Below are 25,828 nucleotides of genomic sequence, written 5' to 3' on the forward strand. Positions count from 1 at the left end.
ATGGAAATATATTTTAATTGTTGTTTAGAATGACCAGATTTAGAATAAGTTAATTATTGAAAGGTTGTAGAGATAGATGGAGTGAGAGAAAGAGGAAGAGAAAACGAGAAAGAGAAAGAAAGAGAGACGTGTACATGTCCCTATAGCTATATATCTAATTTTGCTACGATGCGTATAAAATATCAGCAATGTTATTTAATTTCTTATTTTTATATAGAAATGTTTAAGACACTAAAGATGAAAATAGTTTTAGGCGCAGTTTTTCTCGTGCTTAGGTTGGGTTATTTTATGTTGAAACTTAACACATGTTCTATTATTTGGATTATTCGGACTACTGCTTTCACCTTTATTATTTTCAAAACTTTTCAGGCGCATTTTGTCTAACTATAGAACCTTTCACTCGAAATGAGAATCTGGACTGAACTTCTAAAAGAAACACTTTATTTAATCTGCAGGTCTAGCATGCTCTCATTTCGTCAGCCATGACTGAGTAGAAGTTTTAAGTAATTCGCAATTGTATTCTGAGTATCGTCCGCACTGAGGATTGAACCTTCAACACCCAGAAGAATATCACTTAAAACTGAATTTTACCAAGTACATTATCCACTATGCCGTGATTCTTGTGAATAATGCTAATACTATTTGGCGGGCCTTTAACATTGAAAAGACAGTATGATTCCATTTCCGTTTGATAAAAACTGGTTTTCTGCTTTGTTGCAGCCCAACTACTAGTTGGCAAGTTGTGTACAAATCCCAAGAGCGATAGGAGTATTCTATAATATTAGAAAGTGACACAATGTTTAACGTATGAAACGAAAGTTGTGCTGAGCGCTTAAGTTAAAACGAAAAACAAAGATGGTGGCATGTTGCTCTCCTTACTTTGGAGTCCCGATAATCGATCAGCACTTTTAAAGAATACAAATATTGATAGAAATTCACCCAGCAAATGTCACAGTGATATATATTTAGTGGATGTCTGTCGTTATTTTATTTTTTCGAGGCGTTGACCGATTCTAGGCACTCTAACGGAGAGAGAGTATCATGGCGCCATGTTTGTTCTTATTTTAACTGAAGCGCTTAGCACGACTTGCGTTTCACAATTAAAGCACACTTTAAAATAAGTTAAAAAACCAAAAACTTATCCAGGTAGTTAGAAGAGTAACTTGTGTTGCCTTTGGCAACATTTATTTGTTATTTGTTTGTCTCTTTATCATATTTATTTTAATTTTTCAGATAATTTACATTTACTTACGCTTTCTATTTACGTTTATTAATGCGATCCTTTTCATGCATCACGCTCTCTTATTCCCTGCTGCGTTTCTCTTTGTACAAACTTCTAGGTGAGAAAACAAATCTATATTAATGTACATGTAAATACAATCAACAGAGTACAAACAGCACCTCTGTTCAGTCTTGAAAGATAATGGATATCCTCTGTAAGGGTGGTTGTGCGTGTAATCGTGAGGCAAGTGTTGCACAATCAACATCCACACTTCTCTTGAACCGGCACTGCTTGAATCCAGTAATAAGAAAAAGTTCAGAACGACTGGAAACAATGCCGAAATAAGCAGAGGCCACATATTGCACCTGGAATTCTCAAGTGGTCACCCATTATAGTACTAACCAGGCTCAACGTTGCTTAACTTCGGTGATCTAACTGGAACCGGTATGTTAACGTGATTATGCCAACAGAGTATAGACAATTTTTATAATAACTTATTCTCTGTTGATTGCTGCATGTCTGTAGTTCTTTGAAGTTCTAGGAGATCCATAGTTGTAGGCTTTGCCTCCTCCCCTATATAAGGCGTTAGTTTATTGCTAATCGCGTAATGTCTTTCTAATGGGGAATTCTGACGAGATTACCCAGTCATTTTTCTGCAGGCCAGAGCTTTCTTCTAGGGCGCTGGCTCTTCGAATCGCACGTTCCGACCCTTGTGTCGCATCATCGCGGGACGGAGATAAATAACTTTATCGTTTCTTTATCACTGTTACTATATTCCTTTTTCTATTTCAAATCCTTCTGTGTCATAAAAACACAAATTGTTCAAAATGGCGGCGTTTGCGTTGGAGGTAAGCTTCACCACGTACACCGCTATAAAGCAGGTATAAAATCGAATGTCGAATACTTCACTGACCACTATAATTCTATCAGGTAAAAATTATGGCCGTTCATCTCGCTCCTGATTGCGTCCTTAAAGTGTACGCATTGTTAAGATACCAAATTTAAGGAGTGTGGACTCACTACTTAATTGTAGCAACTCCTAGGTCCACTATTACCCGTAATATTAGAACCTGTCATCACCCTAACTCTGGGTTAAATAGAAACTATCTATTTTCAGATATTTGTTTACCAAATATTTGCCTACAAAAGAAATGTGTATAAAACATATGTAGATTTCGGCATGAAATGACCAATGATGATTCCCACCTGTCAAATCCAAACAATTAACAAACCAATCACTCCTCTCAAGTATGGTAAAAATAGAAACCTTTAGTAACTGAAGTAGTTTCAATGTATCGATTCCAAAAGCTATTACGTTTCAGCATTCTTTCACCCCCCCCCCCGCCCCTGAAATACTTGATATACAGCAAGAGACAAGAAATTCTTAGATCAGGGTTGAGCAACCTTTAACATTTAATCCGACATTTTGTCACGCACGGTTTCAGATCCGCCATACCATTTGAAATCTATTACTTACTAGCAGGGGTGCCCGGCGTTGCACGGTCATAAAATACGCTTAAATATGATATTTTAATTTACGCAAATTGTGTATTTATTAATATAGAGTCAACCATTTCATATTATATTGCACCCAATATGTAGTCATGATTTCAAAAGTACAAAAAAAAAAAAATGATTTGAGTACCATTAGGTAAAATCGAAACCGAAACCAAAACACAACAAAACATAGTTTGATGATTGAAACTATGTCTACAAATCAAGCAAAGACTGGGATTTATTTGTACTCAGTATGGTTGGACTGAGGAAAAGAGTGAATTTTATTAAATACAAGCTAATTTCAATGACAGCATGTTTTTGATATAGAAGATGCAAAAAAGGACAGTCGGACGGTGAACAGAGTTTTATAATTATACTACCCGTTACCCGTTGGCCCTTAAAAAGGTAAAATGAAAAATGTTCAAAATAAAAAGGGATTTTGAGATTATATCGTCTTTTATTGTCTTGAGAAAACATTTTTCAAGTGATGACTTAAAAAAATAAAACTCAGGAAGCCTCCAGAGCACTACTGCAAACACTAATTAAAATTGAGGAGCCCTACTAAAAGCACTACTAAAACCAAGTTTCCACTTCCAGCCTCCTCGAAGAAAAAATATTTTTAAGTAAGGCCTGAAAAAAAATCGTCAGAATTCACAGGAGCGCTACTAAAAGCAGCAAATATAGTTATAAGTATGATTATACTTATATATTGTATATTTATATTTAAATCAGTTATTTCTTTTACTCAACGCGGTTAAATTATATTTATTTGTAACGAAAATACGTTCAAATATTGTTGACCTTGTGCATGCTTTTAATAGCAGCAACGGCTTTTAATACCGGACTTAATACAAAACAGCCATACATTAGGTAAGCAAAAGAATTTTTGAAACCGGAAGTCACAAACCGGATGGACGGTTTAAACACGTAAGCAAGCAAGCTGATCTGAGTATTATAATTACATAGATGAAGATATGCTATCTTATCTAAAACCGAAACTCTACTATTACTTTTATTCTTTGTACTATTGGACCCTGGTAACTGGGCAAACCTAGGTCTCCCTATCACCCGCCCAGACCTGTACCCAAAGAGGTAACCCCGTTGTCGACTTTATAACAACAGCAGACTCTGCAGTGCACCAGACTAGATGCAGAAAAACATTATCATTAGCCATTAGAAGAAGGTTGCCATCATCATATTGTACCAATCTTGCAACATCTACCTAATTGCAAATACATAAGAAAGTGATGTGTAGCGGGAGGAGGATCTTCTCTGTTGTGTGAATATCTCATTACGTGTGTCTCTTTGTATCTATGTATGTAATCGTGATATATCTAGTGTCTATATATGGCCGTTTCTAAATATGTATGTATAACAAAACTTTGCCATACCTTTTTTATGCCTCTTTTTGCTTTGCCGCTCGTAGCTGCATAGGAAACTGTATGCACAAAATAACAAATCGGAGGCTTCCTTTAATTAATTAATGCTCGGTTTACCCTTCTAAGTCTTGGCCGTTCCACATCTTTCTTTTGTTGGCCGACTTAACTTTTTTTGCGTTTCTGTTTCCGATGCATTTTTGCGCCAATTTCGACGTGTCTGTTCCGTCCAAAATCGGAAATCAGACTGACTTGCATCTCTTTCTTTAATGCTCTTCCTCTTTCACTCTTTCTTCCCACGTTGTCTTTCACGCGAACCGGAATGATCTATTTTAGCTGCTATCGTCAACCTTAACTACAGGGTTTTACATACGTCAACCTTAATTCTTGTAGGGCACAATCAAGTTGACACACAAGTTCTCGCCAGATCACCGAAGTTAAGTAACGTTGAGCCTGGCCAGTGCCAGATAGGTGACCATTTGGGAAGGCTAGGCGCTGTATGTACCTTCTGGGAAGGTTGGGCGTGGGGTCAGCACCCTCACCCTGTAAAAAGAACTCCTCGCTACAAAAGCATCTACAAAAAGTTGTAGATGGCCTATGCCCCTCCAGGGGCTCAAAGGCTATGGATGGATGGAGCCTTAACCCTTGAACTTTTTTTGTACTAACTAATCATCGCAGCAAAATCGCAATTTTCAACATGACCCGTAACCCGGGATAGATTATATATCAAAAGTAGTGACGTAAAAATAAAACTAAGCAATATTAAGCACAAGTTTTTTTATAATGACTCAGCAGTTACTGAGGCCAAATACCATTCGAGGATCATCGTTAATGAGAGTGTCAGTCAGATGATAAACAATACTATGAGATGATTGAAAACGATGAGGGGATGGACAAAATTGATTAAGAGAATGTCAAAATTGTTAAATTTAGACATGATAACTGCCATGTTGTAGTTTACATGGAAGCAGTCGTAAGGCAACGTGTTTCATACATTGGAAATGCTTGGAAAGAAACTCTGTCCTTGTTCCCAACCTTATAGGTGTGGTGAAAAATACTTTAAAATTACGTCCGTTTGCTTTAATGTCGAACATTGAAGAGCTAAGATCTATCTCGCCACGTCGTTTCTTTTATATTGCAACTTCCTTTACACGTTAGCAGAACTAAATATATTAAGTACAAGCAAAGAGACCCGATGTTGCTCGCGATTAAATGAGGATCAACGAATGTTTCCAGTATTTTTATTGTCACTGAAATCGGTAAAATCGTCAATTTAATTGATTAATTCTCTGCTCTAGTTGGGAGGGGGGGGGACGCACCGCGGTGCACTAGAAGGAAACTCCACCTACTTCCCCGCAGTGACTTAGTACACAAGTTTAGTCTACACGGCACTGTAGAGAACGTAGGGTTGATTATATAAAATTATTTTTATATAATGGTTTGAATAAAAGTTTTAAATGTAAAACTCAAATATTATACTTTAGTTGTGCTCTAAACAGAAACATTCATTTCGAACGTGTCTCTTTCAGGTCAAAGAACCTGCTATTGATTTTACATGCCGGGCTTTTCTATTTGTGCAGTGATAATGACTTGAATTAAAGTTTAAAATGTAAAAGTCCTAACATACACATATCATTTCGAATGTCTTTCAATTATTGATTATCGATACTTATTGAAGATAATTCCGATACAAACCTATCTAATAGCCCTGCCAGATACATAAAGTACATTTGTGTGATAATGACTTGAATTAAAGTTTAAACTGTAAAAGTCCAAACATACACATATCATTTCGAACGTCTTATAAAAGAACATGCTGTTAGTTTTATATACCAGTCCTTTTTGCTTGTGTGGTAATGAAACTTCTCAAATGCACTTGTGATGCTTGGATGTAGTAACCATCCATCTTTCATCGAATTCTTTCAATTATTGATTATCGATACTTATTGAAGATAATTCCGATATAAAACCTATCTAAGAACCCTGCCAGATACATAAAGTACATTTGTGTGAAATGTAAAAAAATCGACCCAGCCGTTTAGGTGTCCATAGGGAACGAGCTCATATACACATACAACGTTCCTTTTATATATATATATATATATATATATATATATATATATATATATATATATATATATAAGCAAACAGTTAATAAAATATGTTAAAAAACACTTTGAAATGAGTTAAAAACATATTTAATCTGAAAAGGAAACACTAGATAAATGGATAGTCCTTAATCCGCGGAGTTTCGAAGAAATACTCCTTCTCATCAGAGGGTAGGAATTAGCAAAATGCGGGATCGGATTTTGCATGCAGAAGTATTTGATGAAACAACAAGTAAGTCAAAGATCTTACTTGAAAACAAAATAAGTTAAGCAGAGGGAATATGGTAAAGAAAAAGGTGATTACACATTAATGGATAGTCTGGTGGAAGATAAAAAATCCAGTGACGGTAAAATCCAAATGTAAAACTTCAAGAAAGTTAAAAGAATTTCCATTTGTACAAGTAAAATACAAAGACACCCCGTAATTGAAAGAAGATGGTCCATAATAATCCAAAGGCAGGAATCCATGGAATTATTCACAAACATGTGTACAAGGAAAAAATAATAATATTAATAAAAGAAAAATAAGATGTGCTTTTCATTCTACTTCCGAGACATAACATAAATAAAAAAGATCTAGGAAGAAAAAGGAGAGAAAAAAATGATAAAGTTAAATATAAAATAAAGGGAAACAAAAGTCAAAAACGACCCAGACAGGAAATGTTAAAGGCGCGAAAATATGTATAGGGCAAAATAATACAGGTCAACTGAAATGTACAGGTTATCACTTAAAAAAAATGTCAGCAAGAGTTATTAAACGACACTAAAAGGAAAATAAAAATAAAATTATATATATATATATATATATATATATATATATAGTAACGTCAAAAGATTGGGAAATATAAACAGTTTCTTCTTTTCCCTCGAACTGCTAGACCTTGTAATTCCCTCTCGGGTTCCTGCTTTCCTGACCATACTAACATACAGGAGTTCAAGTGTAATGTGAACAGACATCTCGCTGCTCATCTCCCTACGTAGTATCCCTGCAAATTAGGTCCCAAATAGTAGACCCCCATCTTACACGAGTGAGTCGCCACTTATTAAGGTCAGAAGCCACTCGAGGATAAGGGTTATTGACTGTAATCGCTAGTGGTGGAAATCGGGTATAATTCGATTAATTAAGGGGACGGCTCAACAAGAACTTGTTTACATTGGACTTGAACACGACTATACCGTAGTCAGCTGGAAAACAAGCCAGCGGAATAGAGTCCGACCGACGGTCAGTTCTAAGGAAGAAACTTTGTTCATTGAATCTGCGTTTAAACTAAGGCATAGATTGGTGGGAATTGTTGATAGTGGTTGTAACTAGACGAGTATTTTTGTGAAACTTTGTACAAGGGAGGACTATAGATTGAAGCTGAGACGAGCGCTTACGATGAAAATAACGAAAGAGCAAAGACAGACTCGCAAAGTTTCTTCTGTGGGTGAAAAAAAGGTTGCAAGGAAGAGAAAAAGGCATCACCTACTAGGTTACGAAGATGGTTTGGAACTCTGTTAAAGCAGGATAGGTCAGTTCCTACCCAGATTTGGCAACGTCCTAGGACGTGTTTGACTCTTATACAGGTAGATAATAGCATCGGCAGTAAGGTATCTACTGGAGCGGTAGAATGATCCAACTATTTCTCCGGCGATCTTGGCAACAGATTTGATATATATGTTCCAAATCTGTTTCTCAGATCACGGGGAAATAGTTGGATCATTCTATTGCTCCAGTAGACATCTTACGTCAAAGTGGCACCGTGCCTTGTTTTAGACGAAAAAGCAAAACATAATAAAATAGATTTCCTTGTAAAAATTACGAAAAAAAAAAGCACGAGTGCAAATCCAATTAAGTTTAGAATAGCAACGAGTATCCGGGTGTCACTTTGTCAAATACCTTGTGGTATCAATTGAAAAGTAGCACTCTGGCAGACACGACATTGCTGGCGCAATCTAGAAATATCTTTGAGCTATTTGGGGCTTTCGTTATTAAAAAGCACAATACAAAACAAAACAAAACAAAAAATAAAATAAAATAAAAACAAGGTAAACATCACAGTTTAGCATGCTGATTTGTTGGTAAACAGGCAGGAATAATCCAAATTCTTGTTCTAATATACTTTTAGAACAACTGATGCTTATCTATGAGGATTTATTTCATGGATCTGAAGAATGTTAATTCGCTTATTACTATTTACTATTATTTACTATTACTTATGATTATTTACTGGAAGAATTACACAACGTCGTCCGGGAAGATGTATAACATGGAATAAGAATTCAAAAGTGTTTCGGTAAGTATACATGGTGACAATAAAATATGAATTCATAAGAATAAAGGAATGAAAATATAGTTTCGCGATGAAGTTTAATAGTGACTAGCGGGGGTGCCCGGCGTTGCCTGGGTGTTTGGAGGTGTATGTTTGTGTGTGGTGGGGGAGAAAACAAAACAACATGAAGAATAAACAATAAGCGATGTAATAACCCTTTTTAAATATGATTAAAAAAACGATGTTAAAACTTCTTAGAAAAAATGGAAAAACAAAAACAAAAAATAATGAAAGTGATTGAAAATAAACAAAAATAACAAAAACAAAAAAAAAACAAAATCGAACGTAATGCAAAATAAAGTATAAGCCAATGATGTTAAAACTATTTTTAAAAACATTGGAATAACAAAAACAGAAAAAACAGCGAACGTGATGGAAAAATAAAAAAAAACGAACGAAAAAATGGCATAAATAACCATGTTTCAATATTAAAACTTTAAAAATCGAAAAACAACTTACATCTCGGCTCGAACATGCAATCTTAAGAAAACGACGCTGCTAATTTACCGACTGTGCTATAATCGCGAGACCGAAATTAGGTCGTTTTTTTATTTAAAATAATTAAAGAAAGACCGTTTTTTGCGCATGCGTGTATTGCTAAATTGTCATGAAAGAACGACTTTTTGCTACCCCTCCCTGTAGAAAAGTGCCTAGTTGAAGGTGAAAGAATTAATGTTTTTGGTCAATTTTTCGATATTTGTGGTCCGAAGAGTCCGCCCGTCAAAATGATACCGACCTCGTGAAAATCTGTCGCTTCTATCGAAATCTTTTGCAAGATACAAACACACACACACACACACACACACACACACACACACACACACACACACACACACACACACATTTTGCCTTATATAACTTACTGTCTAATGTTACATAAAACGAATTGAACACAAGAATACTATTGTTTAATATACAGAGTAATTGGAATTTAATTCATTATTATTAAGTGCTCATAATTTGTATTATGTATATAATATTCTGCTTGTTCCTTGCTTAGTTAGTCCATACGTTACACTTTAAAAATGCCAAATACAATTTTTGAAGGTCAAACTGCTTTTAAAAAGGCCGAAATTACGAAAATTGGCTTTAAAATGCGAATCTGCCAACCATAAACAAGACTATGAGAGTGACCTTCCTTTGATGTACCTTCGTTTTTGAATATGCTTATTGTTGTCATGATATGAGAAAGGCACGTTTTTCACCTGCTAACTTCTGCGTGACTGGACGGATTTATATTTCTTTATATATAAATTAACAGTGATCTTTATTATGAGTTGAAGGATTATCTAAATGCAACCGAAAGGGCGGAAAGTAAGCGCCGAACTTATATAATGCTGATTTATTTTTCACATGTTTATAAAACTCGATACGCGTTGTTATTGAAATTGTAAACGCTATTTCTCATTTATGTCAGTCGGATAATATAACGTGTGTTTATACCATGCGTGTCTCTGGCATTACATGAGTTTGTTCACAATACCAAATGATCTCCAGCACGACACAGAACTGTCTCTATTACCCTTGGACAAGGTGTTCGCCCCAAACCTATCTCGCCCTACATCAGAACCCCGAAATCCATCTTCTTGAAATCCATCCTCAGCTATTCCCAAATCCCAGCTATTCCCAAATGACCTTACTTAACACTTTTTTACCAGAAACATTAACTACTAAAACTTTTCCCATATGATAATTCTCTTAATGATATTTGTATATCCTTTTTTAAAAATCTTATCTGTTTCAAGCAAGGCGAATTAGGCGACAAAAAGAAAATTGCTGCTTTTGAATTGTGGTGCGTAAATTTCTTCGTGTAAGTTAGGTGGACAAATGTACAAACAAATTGGTTCTGGAGAAGATTGGACCATGTCGAAGACTGCTGGACAGCATCAACGACAGAAAATTGCGATTTTTGTGACATGTGGACAGAACAAACGGCCTACCTAAAGCTACCAAGAGAGAGAGAGAGAGAGAGAGAGAGAGAGAGAGAGAAGAGAGAGAGAGAGAGAGAGAAGGCGAATTATTACTAAGACATAAGAGGCTGCTGTGCATTAAGGACGATTTCTACAGTTTTTAGCAGAGAGTAGAGAGCTTAGCAGCGAGATGTTTGTTCGCATTATATTTAAATTTCTGTATATTAATGTTATATAACGGCTTTTATATTAAAAAGGACCAAATCGATGTTTGTTCATATTTAGGGCCTATATAACAGGTTTATATAACATTCACTTGTGTTGTCTAACGTCCAAGTGTTTATGTGTATATACACATAAACACTTGGACGTTAGACAACACAAGGGGAAGTTTATATACACCTGTTATATAGGCCCTAAATATGAACAAACATCGATTTGGTTATATTCGTGACACTTTATTGTGATCGTCTAGTGTTCTCATTTTCGTGATCATCTATAGTTTTTATATTGTTTGTTGAATTGATACGTGTATATTTATGACAGTGTTGATATATAAACCGATGCAGTTTAACAACGGATATATAACATTTGCAACAAAAAAGGGCCGATAACAATTCCATGGTGGGGGGCGGGTTAACATTTGGCCAATCTGAGAGACATACCTGGCCCACTTTTGGTCTTGTTTTGACGGAGAGCTGCAAAAAAGATTTATCTCAATGAATCGACCAGAAGTTTCGGGTGTATTTTCAACAACTTTTATTCCCAGAATGTTTCACGCTTGCCCCTAACTTTTACATTCTTTTGACACTGCCCCGACAGCTTCCTTGGTGGTTCAAATGAATCACAACCGGTGGCCAGTTTGTGTCTATCCCTCAACTGTCTCTCCTAAACTCTAACTCTCAACTGACTAGAATCTACGTGTATCAAAAAACTATCTCTCTTTCATGATGTCATTAATACACGTAACACTAAGATAATCACCTAGTGTTTTTACACGATCTTTAATGTTTATTTAGAAATGTAAAAAAGAAGGAGATTTTATCAGTATAAATTCCTGTTTGATAACATTTCTATTCATTGTAAATAAATATTTTATTCTAAAATACCCTTTTTTTAGCTGACAGGCCATTCAGACTACGAAACACAATCATAATAATAATCGACCAGCACACCTTCCTGCGTTATCCCGGCACCAACAATACATTATTACTATCAGAGAAGCACAAACATAGAGGGAATTCCAAAAAGAGCACTTCTGGAGAAGGAACTATTAAAGTGGAAAACTTTTTTGGTGAGATTTTGTTGATCATTGGGTTAGTCGGAGATATTTACATGATGAGTGCACAAGTGATGGGGGAAGATCAAGGCGCATTCTACAGGACTAGAACATTGCGATAGTCAAAAAGGTTGGAACTAGGTTGACAATGCGGAACCTATTAAATTGGCTACTCTTTTTGCCCTTTCTAATAGGGGTAAACGTTGCTCCAACCCTGACCTCGAAACAATACACCAGACATAGAAAATGGTTGTATTGTAGAGATATATGTAGATGTAAGACTATTTCTAGATCCATAAAGGGAGCTCATCTTATTTGCACTGCAATGTTTTCTAAGTATCTGTTTTAAATCACACTGCCTGCGAATGTTAAGCTGAATGACAAACTATTATGTAAACTGTTATTAGGCATGGCAATATGTGGTTTCTTATATTTGTTAAAGCCATTGTCTTAGTAGCATTAAATGTTACCATCCATTTCCGTCCCCAGTCAACCTAACTAGCAGCAAAATCCCGCTTCTTTACTGTATAGGTATCAAGATGTCGAAACACATTCTACTCAGCTGGCTTCTTTGCACGCCTGTGTAAAATTTTCTCTCCGTTTGTTCCCCTTACTGTACCAACATGCAGAAATTTAAAGGCAATGTGAACAAATATCTTGCTGTACAAATCCCCTTTACACATGGCCCCTAATCACCTAAGTCTCTTACATCTCAGTGACAGTACATCTTGTTTGCAGTGAATAAGATACAAATTAAATAATTCATGTTTACTTCGCTTCGATTATCGATATGACTCTAAATTAAATCCGGTGGTAAGATCTTCATTTTTGAGGGGCCTATTCAGCCGAGGGTTGTCCCTGGAGGCCAAAGCTAAGAGAGTATATGCCCTTGTTGAGGTGTCTGTTTCCTCTGTTTACTAACATATGTTTCAGGTCCTTTGAAGTTCTATAAAGTCTATCCTCCAAGGCTTAACCTTCTTTCTATGAGAAGATATAGTTTATTAATAGGGCTGTGACAACAGCATATTCTTTTAATTGTTTTGACTCTCGAATATATATCCGACACAGACACAATTAATCAACCGAGAAACACATCACTCTACATAAAAACATATAAGATTTCAATGGATATTTACCTGAGAATCAAAACAAGGAAAATAATATGCTGTTGTCATAGCCCTATTTATTACTAATCGCATAGCGGGGAATGCAAAAAATGGGTGCCCAGAATGTTTTGTAGGCCTAAGTGCTATTTTTCTAGGGCCCTGGCCCTTTAAATTCCATTTTACAACCCTGTTGTCGCATTAATCCGTCGTGGGAAGGAGATAAATAGAAATTGTCGAGTCACATAGTAGTTGTCATTGCCCTCAAGTCAACTCTGACCTCGAGTGGAAGTATCAGTCAAATTATTTAGAATCCCTACCGAATATAAAGTTACAAAATGTGTACATAAAAACAAATCACGTAATGGTATATACACCGCTAAAATAGAAACGCAATGTTATAACATTAATTACGTAATCACATAATACTATGAAGCTAATTAAAATTTAAACATGAATAAAAGTTAATTAATTAACAAAATAATGCGTTTGGTAAGTAACTAAAGTAATTAAAAATGCAATAAATTTATTGCAGATTAGCATAATATTCGATTTGATATTGCATGATATACAAAAAATAATAACAGTATAGGTAGTAATACTATTTGAACTGTAGCTATAGAATGAGAGAAATAAAAGATAGGTAGGGTGAGAGCAATATAGAGCTGATAGAAGAGGCTAATCTTGAATAATGCCTGACTTGATATTGCGTTGAATACACACGGGAATATTACTACAGGTAATAATACTATTTAACCCGTAGCTATAAAAGCAATAAAAATAAAAAAAGAGATAGAGAGTGAGAAATCAATATATTACCGATAGAAATGGGTTACTCTTGGATGTTGTCTTTTTACTATTTATATTTAACTGTGTTTTCAGCTCGTTTCCTTAATTTCAACAGCTTATTCTGAGCTGAATATGTGACAGACCAGGTCACGTTTTTTAGTAATATATTTTATATTTTAAAAAGTAACATTCATAGAAAATTAACATAAGACTACAATAAAAAACAAGAACTTTGCAGTTATAAATGTTAATTTATTTGTTACTAGCAGGACCCGTGTATCGGCGTTACCTGGTGGAAATCTGACACAGTGAAGCCCCCTCTTCTAAAACAAACAAACAAAGAAACAAACAAAAAATACACATGATTATCTAATGGATTATTGTATATGAGTCACGTAAATTACTCATTATAGATAAATATCTAAAAACGTATTAACACTGAGAAATAACGGCGGTTTCTCGTGGGAGTAATTGAAGAAATATTGCGAGCACTGGAGGCAGTGACCGAAATAAAAGCATTTGGCTTCTACTATGTGCATTGTCTGGCCGTGGCAGCTAGCGGGATTCTCTGGCTGTCATTGTTTACGCTGGTGGTTACTGGCGATTAGTGTTGTTTTAGGGCGGTTACTTGCATTCACAACTGTTACTGCCAGTTATTGCTATATTGAGGCGGTTACTTGTGGGCACTTGCTGCCTTAATAACTCTTTGTCACTGTCATCAAGTGTCGGAGAATGTCGTCTATGACCGCCGTAGTGTTTGCTGCGTTGGTGTAGATGTTATATCATGATATGTGTTTTGTACGTATGCAGAATATGAACCGTGTTATATTTTACATATTATGTTCAAGTGAAATTAAAGTGTAAACGATAGGTATTGTTTTTTAATTATTAGGTGCCCTTCATGGTAAGTATGGATCAATGAATAGCAACACTATTATTTCAGCACGGTTCGTAATCTGCATAAGTACCCCTATGTTCCTATTTACTTTGCCTCCCCCACCAGGATCGTTTTTTAATGTGGGGAAAAGGAACAAAAATAAAAATTGCCTCAGTCGTAAAGGATTTCTCCGCCATTAACCGAGAACAAAACATTGAAGTATAGCTTCAGAATAGATACTACCCTTTGATCTTGACCCAAAGGCCAAAAAACCTATTTAAAGCGATACAGTATTTAAACTGATTCTGTTCCCGGAAATCTGTCTATTTATGCAATACTTGTAAGAATATATGTCATCTAAAGGAATTAATAATCACATTTGTTATAGGGAAATGTTTTTTGAAGCGTTCAATTAATGAACGTTAATAAACGCGAATATCCGCGCAAGCTAGTGAAATCATTAAACAATCACAAAACTGTTCCTATAATATATATTTATATCCTTAATCTGTTTTGATAAGATTTAATGTTTTACTGTAATGTTTAGAGGTAAAATCAAACGGAATATTGAAACCTTTAAACTGCCGAATGGAATATACATTTCTGAACAACCCTATAATCAATCAAAAGCGTGGCGCTTAAGCTGCGCGTAAGTTACTAAAAAAGCAAAAGTAAGAAATACCAACTCGCTGACACGGAGTTATAAAGGACCTTTTTTTTGTTTACCTACTTGTCCTATTCGTCCTAAGGAAATAATAATTATGGGTCATGTGAAATGTGATATATTTAATACAAATGATGCGTTCGTATTTAAGCCGGAACAATTAGGGAAAACATGTTAAAACAATCATGTTTGTATTTATGTTATGAGTAACAGTTTTGTTTTGGATAGTAATACCGAGAAAAACTTTTTGAGTGTTCGGAAATAGTATTCTCTTGATATAGAGGCGACTGCTTATAACGCTAATGTCTTTGTGCGAGTGCTATTCCACCATTCTGCTGAACTTGAAATTGAAAAATAACGTTCCATATTCTCTAATGTTATGCCAACGTAATATGTATGGGACAAATGTATATAGTAAGTGGAATAATTATCCGTTATCTTGTAGCTAAGCATTGCTTTTAATAAAAGAAACGGTGATTTAGTGTTTTATAGGTAGACTAAAATTAAAGAGAGGAAAATCTTTGCTACTACTATTATGGGATTACGGTGGTGAGAGAGTAAATCAAGGAGGAGAAAATGTAGCTTTCATGGAAATATGAGGAAATTAGCCTATTCTTGTACGAAAACACACCTTAGTATGAGTTTGGAATGGTGCGTGGTGAAGCTTTGCATAAGAATTGCCTCATTGATCTTCTAAAATGTGGGAAGTTTCGAGAGAATAATATCATTTTATTATATTAGAGATATATTTTAAGAACTTCAAACAGATTCATATGGATAGAATATATATATATATATATATATAACTATTTCATTTATTCACATAAATTTACTATACGAAAGTATAGATTTATGCGTAAACTTTAAGTATTTACTTCAAAAGTGCTCAATACGTAGGTAGAGCTAGTTAGTAATTTATAAAATATATATGGCGATTAAGCTACACTGAATATTCTGCGTTTCATCCAACTATAGGATTCGTCAGGCTTATGCGCATAAGCCTGACGAATCCTATAGTTGGATCAAACGCAGAATATTCAGTGTAGCTTAATTGCCATATATATTTTATAAATTACTATATACATATATATATATATATGTATATATTAAAATGAGATAAGTGACAGATTAGAAGTCAAGTGAATTGTCCTATTAGATATAAGAGTGATGTAATTGTCCTATTAGATATTACAGTGACTGCACCATTTAAATAACTTCTTAATAACTTTCAAATGATATGTTCAATATATGTGCTGTTAAGCAAAATATATGTTTATTCATAGCTGAACATTTTGCTAATTGCAAATATAATTCTTCTCCATATATTCCTTATTTCAAACAATAAATTCTTTACTTAATATTTTATATATATTTTAATCTACAGAATTTAACTTTAATCATTACACTTAATATATATATATATATATATATTAATAAAGATACGAAAATAGGTAGATATATAAATCTTTAAATAGACATTTAGTTTCAATTTCTTTTAAAATAAAGATACAAAATAAGTAGATATATAAATTTAAAAAAAATACTTTACAAAGGATGCGACAGAGGTAAAGTGTTCCCGCTTGTTTTCTTTTCCTCATAAAAGAAATGTATCTTTTCCTTAATGTTTCATTGTTAAAGTGTGTTTTATTTAATAAGTCTGAAGAAAGGCTGTTTTTTGTGAATATTTTCAAACGAATCATTGTTTGAATTTGTCCAAATGGTCTTGAAACAATTGTAACTAACAATGAAATGCACGTTTTGTTGCTATCAACCCATTTCTTGAATTCTTGGTTTTTATTAAAAGAGTATATATATATATATATATATATATATATATATATATATATATATATATATATATATATATATAACAATTACAATTAAATTTACCAAAATGATCCAAGATCGTAAAACTTAAGTATATTATAAATATTAAAGAATTAATATTTATAAAGTAATCTCAACCAGATGTAAAAGGGCAATAAAACCAAATAGGAGATAGAGATGATAATAAGAGCAAATAGTTAATAAAACATGTTAAAAACACTCTGAAAAAGAGTTAAAACATATTTAATTTGAAAAGGAAACTAAATAAGTCGATAGTCCTTAATCCGCGAAATTTCTAAGAAATACTTTCCTTCTCATCAGAGGGTAGGAATTAGCAAAATGCGGGATCGGATTTTGCTTGCAAAAGTATTTGATGAAACTGCAAGTAAGTCAAGGATCTTACTTGATAACAAAAAGTGAAGCAGAGGGAATACGGTGAAAAAAAAAGCGATTTCACGTGAATGGATAGTCTGGTGAAGGGTAAAGTATCCAATGATGGTAAAATTCAAAAATGCAAATCCAAGAAAGTTAGTTAAATTTCCATTCGCACAAGTAAAATCCAAGGAAATCGCGTAATTGGAAGATGGTCCAAAAGGCCAAATCCGTGGAATGATTCACAAATAGGTACAAGGAAAATAGGAAAGAATCCCAATAATATTATTAAAAGAAAAATAAGATATACGTTAAACTCGGCTGCCGAGACAATGCGTAATTAAGAAAAATGAGTGAAGAAGAAGAGAGAAAAAATGAGTGAAGAAGAAAAAAAGACTGAATGGTTATAGAATTAAATATAAAATAGAAAAGCAAATGTCAAAATGACCCAGACAAAATGACGTTAAAAGGCGCAAAATATAGGGCAAAAAAAAAGAGATGAGAAATTTGAATTAAATTATGTAAATTAAAAATTTACAACCATAAAAAATCTGAAATTAAATGTGAGTTAAAAACTTACAACAAATCCATAGTTTGACAAGGAATACAGAAAGTTAATGTTTTTTTCTTTTAATTCATGAATTTTAAATAAATTGCTCATCTCATTTGAGGAGATGTTTTTAGTAACAATTAATCGCTCGAATAAAAATACATATTAGTATAATAAAGATATTTTTCTGTTATTTATTTTAATTTAAAGTTCGTCACCTCTAAAAATCCCTGTCTTATTTAATATGTTTCGTTTTTTTTTCTAATACGCAACTCAACTGAGCCGCTTGGTAATGTTGTTTATTTCTTAGTTTATCTGTTTGTGGAAACCTTCTAAGGCTTTGAAAACAGACCTTCATAACTTTATATATTCTAAAATTAAAACATCTATAGACTTAAATTGATTTTGATCATATTTATTGTGGTGTATTCACGCACACGAAAATATTACGCTTTTATTTATAACATGGCTATTACATTTGTTACTAGTAGTTCAGCCCGGCTTTGCTCGGGACCTATGTACTCTTCATAACTTACCCTACGTGTGAATACACTTTATGTAAGATTGAAAATGTTTGGACCAAAATTTGTTAGTAATTTCGTAGAGACCTTAGTGATTATTTTTTTAAAAACTTTAACCCCAATTGTGACCCCTTAAAACTTATTATTTTGGTCCCAAATCAAAATACAAATTTTAACCCATGTCCAAGTTTCCTACATCTAAAATTTCAAGTCTTTAGACCCAAAATTGGCGAAAAAATTTGGTAGAATCTCCAAAGTTAAACTCTTTCAACTTTGATATTTTGGCAGTCAGATGTTTACCCCAAACTGATTAAAATTTTTGCCACATGTCTGAATACCCGTTATGTATAAATTTCAAATGTTTAGACCCAAAATTGGCTGAGAAATTTTCTAGACACCGCAAGGTTAAATCTATTAAACTTTGACCCCTTGGCAGCTCAAATTTTCATCACAAACCGATTAAAAAGCTTGCCTTTTGTAAAATTTCAAATGTTTAGACCAAAAATTGGCTGATTACTTTGGTAGAGACCTCAGAGGTTAATTTTTTAAACATTGACCCGAATTTTGACCCCTTAACAATTAGTTTTTTGTGCTCGAATCAAATTAAAAAAGTTGAATCCATGTTCCAGTAACCTACATTTAAAATTTCAAGTGTTTGTATCTAAGATTTGCGGAGGAGTTTGGTAGACTTTTCAAAGGTCAAATCGTTGAACTTTGACCCTTGACAGCTAAATTTCTGGTCGAAAACCGATTAATAAGACTTTTCCAAATCTCAATACTTCTTATGCCAAATCTCGAGGTTCTAGACCAAAAATTGACAGAGTTATTTGGTGGGGAAATGTACACAGACATACAGACAGACATACATTTTTACTTTTATAGATATAGATTTGTAATATGACAATTATAGCAAATAAAATTAGAAGCAATAAAAGAAGAAATAATAAATAATATGTAAATAATAATAAAGAGTTCACGAGCACACAAGGACCCTTATTGATTCTTGCGTAGATTAAGGAGTATCTTCTCATTTCTTCCTTCGCTTATCCATTAATCGCAATCTTTATATCTAATATCATATAATCGGAACTGTTTGTGTGTGTGTGTCTGTTTCTTATGGCTTTGGAAATGGCTCGGCCGATTTTTATGAAATTTAAGAAAAGAGTACTTGATGTCTCTGAGAGTGTTCTTACGTAGGTTTTGTATCGGCATGCGTCTGATAAATATCGAAAACCGATAATCGAAAAAAACAATTCGCTTAAAGAAGGAAGCCTTACTTTAAACAACATTAACACTTTTCTACGATCTAACATCACAAGTGCATTTGATAAATTTTATCACCGCACAAGTGAAAGGCCAACCTATAAAACGAACCATAGCTTCTTTTATAAGGTATGGACGCATTAGAAATTAACGTTAGAGCACAATTGAACTATAATGTTGGCTTCTGTACGTTTAACTTTAATTAAAGTGATTATATAACAATAACTTCATATAATCAACAGTTCATTACTTGATAAGACGGGGACGTATTCAAAATGAATGTATGTTTACAACACATTTGAACCATGATACTTGACTTTTGAATTTTAAATTTTAAGTGAGATCATTATTTATAGATAATTTTATAAAATCAACAGTAGATTCTCTACAGTGCAATGTAGACTACAATGTATTGTGGACTAAGTCCCTGCGGGGATGCATGTGAAATTTCATCCTGTTAACTATGGAGATCCCCAACTAGAGCAGGCAATCAATTACTTTGATTAAAAAATGGACGATTTCACCGCTTTCGATAATAATGAAAATATCCGAGGGTAGACTATTTGTTGATCCTCATTCAATACCGGACAACGTCGGGTCTTCCTGCTAGTTCATGAGAAAACAGTTATTATGTTGTTGTTTTTTTTATTAAGGCTTATTTTTTCGTATGTAGCCTACCAAAAAATCAATATATGACAATGGATGAAACATAGATCAATTACTTAACCCTAGAATAAAGATCGACAGTCAGCTATCGAGACTACAGCAGTTGAATGCCGTCAAAAGCGGTCAGAGAAAAAGATATCAATAGGCAAGCTTTTGGTTTTCCTATTTTGGGATCTGCAAGATATTTTGTTCATAGATTATCTTCAGTAAGCAACAACTACCAATAGAAAATATTATATAGCGTTATTGATACGTTTGGAGGTAGTAATCAACAACAACTCGGGTACAAATGAAGATAACAAAGCATCTTTGTATTAATACCAAGACATTTCACAATGTCAGAAGTCTATCACAACGATGGCAAAACTACACGAATTACACATTCAATCGCTTCCAACTCCACTCTATTTTAAAATTTATCTCCTTAGCGATGACTGGTTGGTTTCTGGCCTCAAATGTATGGTCCAGGAAAAGAGATTTGGCTTTGATATCAAATCTTATAAAGTGAGGCATATTTTAAGTCTCAAAACTAATCGTTCTACAAAAAAAAAAAAAAAGAAAAAAAAAAAAAAAGAAAAAAAAGGTATTGGATTGGTAAAATCAATTTATCACTCTGGAAAGAGACTATGCTGATGAGTAAAGTCGGAATTTTCCTTAATTATATTGTTTTATTAGTTAGGATCAGGGCTTATTGAGTGCTGTGCTATTCACCTGAATATGTTTCCTACATGATGTATTCGTAGGGTCTTTTCTCTTTACATCAATGAAGCTTTAGGCTATGCATGGGCGTAAAACCTTGCCTGAATACACTGGAATGTTATACAAAGCATTCTTATTTATTAACAACCTCCGAATGTTCATAAATGACTGGGTCCTTTGGCAGAACATTTTTGTCAATCTATAATGCCCTTAGGACGAAGGGTATTGTCATTCTACATAATGTCATTCATTTGGACCACACATGCTCTTCTTCCGACTTACACCCAATTAAAAACGGTTCCAGCTGAATAGCACGCGAAGTCTATAGAAAATCATGTTTATTTAAAGCCAGACACAATCTTCGTAGAACAATCTTCCCTATAGGGAATCGCCAGAAATTTATTCCTGGCGATTCCCTACAGGGATGAAAGGTGGAGACCTCTGTGTAGCTCAATTGCCATATATATTTTTTACAAAACTTTATAACTATGTCTACTCAGGTATTGGGTACTTTTAAGGTAAATAATGCAAATCAATACATAAAATGCTATATCTCCTTGTAACATATGCGGATTCATGGAATAATAATAATGATGATGATGATAATAATAATAATAAAAATAACAATAACAAAAACAATAATAATAATAACAACAACAGTAATAACAACAACAATAACAATAATAATAATAATAATAACAACAACAACAATAATAACAACAACAACAACAATAATAATAATAATAATAAAAATAATAATAAAAATAACAATAACAAAAACAATAATAATAATAACAAAAACAACAACAACAACAACAACAATAATAATTATAATAATAATAACAACAACAACAACAATAATAACAACAATAATAATAACAACAACAACAACAATAATAACAATAATAATAATAATAACAATAACAATAATAATAATAATAATAATAATAATAATACATATATATATAAATAAAAACAATCTGAAGTCAAAGAAAGCAGGATGCAAAACTTAAATAATTTAGATTAAAGCTTTATATATATATAATGCTAAAATAGAGTGGTTCGAGGTATTACACAAAACAGACTCCAAAAATCATTTAAAGATTTTGGAGTCTGTCTCTATTGCGGTTCGAAAACCTTTATGCTGACAAAAGGAGACAACAAAAGCGTTATTTCTCTTTGGGGAACTTTGACCTTTTCCCCCTCGCCCCCCCCTCGTTATGCCAATTTTTAGTCGCATTTAAACGCCGCATATACAGATTAAAATATTTCTTTTAATTGTTTTTTTTATTCTAGGCACATCCGAATTCCCATTAGTGCTATTTAATTTCGCCAATAAAATTATTATATATATATATATATATATATATATATATATATATATATATATATACATATATATAAGCGAGATAAGGCATTGATAGAATCCAGATGAAAATCCTAATAGATATTACTTGAAGTAACAATTTCAGGGTAATCCTAGCCAAAAATAAGCTCAATATTTAAGAATAGAGCAATATATAAGTTTGATGGTTAAATTTTAAATCCTGAAAAAACAACATAGTGGCACATATATTCGAATTAAGAATTTATTGCTTGACAAAAGGAATATATAGAATGGAGTTATGTTAATTTCCTTAATCCATGGATTTTCAATAATGGCTCATATCATCGGAGGAAATGAAATGCGGTTAGCCAAATGTTCAGCTGTGAATAGACACTTATTTTGCTTTTTAGCACAAATATAGAAAATAGTTTTTTGAGTGGTTGTTGATAATTATATGGAGATAATTATAGGAAGAGAGAATTTGATCCAACCGCATTTCATTTCCTCTGATGATATAGCCATTATTGAAAATCTATGGATTAAGAAAATTAAAATATCCCCTTTTATATATTCCTTTGTCAAACAATAAATTCTTAAATCGAATATATGTGTCTATATGTTGTTTTTTTCCAAAATTTAAAATTTAACCACCAAACTTATATATATATATATATATATATATATATATATATATATATATAAAGAGAGAGATAGACAGAACAATCGAAAACGAGAGATATATTCGGGAGATGTGTTAAAAATGACGATACTCGAAAATAAAAGAGGGGCATAAGAGAAAGAGAAAGAAAGCAAACAAGAGAAAAAATTGAGAGAGAAAGTAAAGGGCGAATAGTATTAATTAAAAAGCATTGGGCAACCAAACTTATTTTTTCCTGGTAGAAATTTGAGTCCAAATATTTTGTCGGTGGCTGAACCTTATCCTTCTCATATAATCAGTCAAATTGTTGAAATTTTCACGAATTAAATACAAACCTTTTTTTTCCTCCCTTGTGTATGGCCCGTATCTGATCGGAGTGGCGAGCAGATGATTTTTCCACCTTTATATGTAGCATATTTACAACGTGTTTTGTTCAAGAAATAATTTAGTTTGACAGCGAAAGTAAAATAAGTTTGTAATAAATTCCAATTACCATTGTTTGCATGAATATATACACCAGACATCGCTATTTACAAAGCATAACACACAAGACTGTCGAAACATAAGATGAGCGAATGAAGGTATTTTAAAAAAAATGAATGGGAAGAAGAAAAGGAATGGAATGAAACAAGATAAAAATAAATGACATAAAAATGTCGGTATTTTTTTTTTTTTTTTAATTTATAAAGTATACAACACTATTTAGAAATGTTCGTTTTTATTTAGAGGATAATTATTAGAATTAAGGAATTGATGGTAAACAATTGGAGTTAAGTACGCATGCGTGACTTAACCGCGTACGCATAGATTTACCTATCCCATGTATGCGCACCAAGAGAAGATCAAATCTAGAACTTTCTACGAAGTTCTCTATGTAGATATAGGGTTTAAGAGAGAAAGAAGCCGATAGAACAAAACGGTGGCAATGTTGCACGAAACTATAATTTCCTTTTCAAGTAATTAAAAACGTCGAAGACTTAAAAAGATTTTCCACTCATTTGACGAAACTATGTTCTATCAAGTTCAAAAACAGATGTAAAAAAAATTCGCTCATTGTTCATTCTGTAATATGACAAAGCTTCGATTATGTTACGTCATGATGACGGAAATCATCAACATCATCATCATACTCTTCTTCCTCCTATCATCATCATCATCATCATCATCATCATCATCTGCTAGGCAGCACAATCATTATTATCTAGCAAGTATCATCATCAGCAGCAGCTTTGAGGTGTGAGCATCATAATCAACAACAGCTACTAGGCAGCATCACTATCATCATCATCAACCATTAGGCAGCTTCGCCGTCATCTACTAGGCAGCACAATCATTCTCATCAAATAAGTATCATAATCACCGTTCGCTATTAGATGTGATCATCAGCAGCAGCATCGGGCACTAGGCAGCATCAATATAAGAACGGCACCAAAAATAAACATTGTAGACCGAAAGACATTGACAATAATTGCTACTAAATGTAATTATTACTTTCTTAAAGGAATTATTAATGTATTCTGATTTGATAAAACTTACCATGTACAATAGTTAATATACGCACATACTTACAAACACAACGAATTCAAACAATGTTCTTTTTGTAAATAAACGTTCATGACATTAATGATAATAATCATCCTTTCTTTTTTTTTTTTACACATTCAACAACGTTGTGCTTATGAAGCATCAGATAACATGCAATTAATTTATATAGTTGTTTTCGCTGTATATTCTAGCATGGATTCATAATTCAATTTTAATGTTCGCCGCTATTAGTGTGGATGTATAACTTCGTAATCTAGTAAGCGAAGTCCGTTTCTCTTCTCTGTAACCTCTTTCCCACAGAAGAGACGTTGCAAGCCTATCTCTATATCGGCATTTTCATGACAGGTGTTCGACTGAGCTCCCATTTACAGTCCCCCTCGCCAATCGTTCACAAACAAAAAACTCTTATCTAACCAAAATAAATATCAATACATTCCCCAACTCGCTATCGGTGTCTAAGCCTAAACATGGATTTCATGAACAAAGCTTGCTTCCTAGAACTGCTCGCCTGTTGAACTCTGTTCCACTGGTCTGCTTTCCAGCTGACTACAATATCGTCGTCTTTAAGTCCAACGAAAGCAATTTCTTATTGAACCTTTCTCTTAAATAATCTAATTATATCAAATTACAACTACAGACGATTATTACGCAACTGACCTAATGGCTGCAATACGTACATAACCGTTATCCTCGAGTGGCCTCCGAGCCTTATATGTATGAACCCCTTTTGTTGGCAAGTCGTTCGAAAGTTTGCCGTAGTCTTATGCTCTTATGTCATCTGCAAAAAAATGTCGCTTGCTTAAAGCGTTTGTTACTGGATTTATTTCTCTGCCACCGCGAGAAATGTAGCACTAGAGTTAGAAAATAGGATCGAAAAGTCAGCACAACAGAGTTGGAACACTCTGTCCCTGCAAAAGATGCCTGGACAGCACTATCGGCATTCCACGGTAGAGGCATCTTAGGTGATTAGCAATAAACCAAACCCCTCTTTCAAGCGAGAAGGCAAAGTCTAGGAGCGTGAACCTCCAAGAAGTGACCAGAACTAACTTTTACGCCGCAATCAATAGGGAACAGATCCGGAATGGTTTAAATTATGATGATTGCGTTTACCGGATGTTATCTGAATCTCTTAGCTGAAAGAAAAAAAAAACTCGTTTAAAATAAGCGGTTTATCATCATTTTACTTTTATTTTATCGAATTTAGTTATTTATTATGTTTATACGGATGTAATGGTAACATAATGTTATTAGTATATCAAATTC

At 33.5% G+C, this 25,828-nt stretch overlaps 1 pseudogene; it reads right to left on the reverse strand.

Annotated features, from left to right (window-relative positions):
* Positions 1 to 1,578: 1,578 nt before the first annotated feature.
* On the reverse strand, positions 1,579 to 1,691 carry LOC145278394 (5S ribosomal RNA; annotated as a pseudogene).
* Between the last annotated feature and the right edge of the window lie 24,137 nt (positions 1,692 to 25,828).

This window comes from Euprymna scolopes, chromosome 6 (assembly GCF_053919585.1).
Source record: "Euprymna scolopes isolate OS-2025 chromosome 6, ASM5391958v1, whole genome shotgun sequence".
In the NCBI taxonomy this organism is placed as follows: Eukaryota; Metazoa; Mollusca; class Cephalopoda; order Sepiida; family Sepiolidae; genus Euprymna; species Euprymna scolopes.